Below are 1,248 nucleotides of genomic sequence, written 5' to 3'. Positions count from 1 at the left end.
TAGTCGTCACGGTCACGCAATCCAAAGGGGCCGAAAGTTTGCCCAGTTGGAGGTGCTGATGTAGCTGTGAAGTGCTCCCACTTCAAGCTTCACTTGAAACTGCTATCCTGCTTGGTCACAAATTTGCTGTGCGGTTTCACTCTCTCTGTTACCTCTTTTCACTTCCTGCATCCAGGGGAGCGCGGTTAACACACTCCTCCCACTTTGAGTTTGCCTAAGTATCGGGATTTTCGAAGTGGGAAGGCCTAATGCTCGGTTCAGTTGTATACAATTTCGGACAAGAGACCCTGGAAATCGGCTAAATACATCTCTTTATTACTGAAGAGAAGTAAACAGACGCCAAATCTCATGGTGCGTGTTTTCTTGTCTTTGGTTTTGACATGGTATTTTATACCATATTTCCTTAGATAATCGACTGCACAGTCTCCCATCTTGTCTTGATTTCAGACGTCATATTTAACTTTGTTTAAATTGGTAAGAAATTATCGCCTTGTCTAACAAAAAGAAACTTAAGCGTTAATTAAAGCTTATACTATCTTAAATATAAGCTTTGCCTCTGTTTGTACTCACATGAAGTCTCTAGTCTGCCACCGGTTATTCATCTACCCTAAGCCGATGAAACTTAGCGTTTGAGAAAAAAATGTACCTAGTTGAAGGAAAAAAAGCAACAACTTCGCTGTAAGTTTGCGTCTAAAGAGGAAACTTTACTTTTAAGAAGTAAAATTCAAGAAACTCACCTTGTTTCAGCGATAGAACAGCGAAAACTGTGATGCACCTCTTTCCTTGCTGCGAAAGCTGACCGGTTTTCCCGCCTTTTCTAGCGCCTTTTTTCCCGCCGGAATATTCCAGCGAATCACATGCTCCGCCTTGACTAGAGAAAGAAAAGGTCCGTCCCCGGGCCTGGGCGGATTTTTCTGCTATGAGCAGAAAATGAGGCCAACTGCAGTTTTGAACCTACTATTTAGAATTCCCTGAGAATTCGGGGATTTCGCTTGGGGAATATCGTTGTTACTCTGGGTGCTAGAGGATTTTTTCCCTAAGGTCACAGTCTCATGCCTCAGAGAGAATGCCTTGGCGCTGTCGCTTCGCTCGCCAGCGCGGCGCTCTCGCGGACCTTGGGAAAAAAATTCCTGTGGTACCCAGCGTGACCCAGGGAAGACACAGGGTATTTCGCTGGCTTCTCTTTGAAAACATAATAATTATTTACCACAACTAAGAGGACTCAGGCCCCCCAGGCGCCCGCCGTCC

The sequence above is a fragment of the Orbicella faveolata genome, unplaced genomic scaffold (assembly GCF_042242905.1).
Source record: "Orbicella faveolata isolate gen_17 unplaced genomic scaffold, um_ofav_v1 contig_12, whole genome shotgun sequence".
In the NCBI taxonomy this organism is placed as follows: Eukaryota; Metazoa; Cnidaria; class Anthozoa; order Scleractinia; family Merulinidae; genus Orbicella; species Orbicella faveolata.
This window is presented reverse-complemented; position numbering follows the sequence as displayed.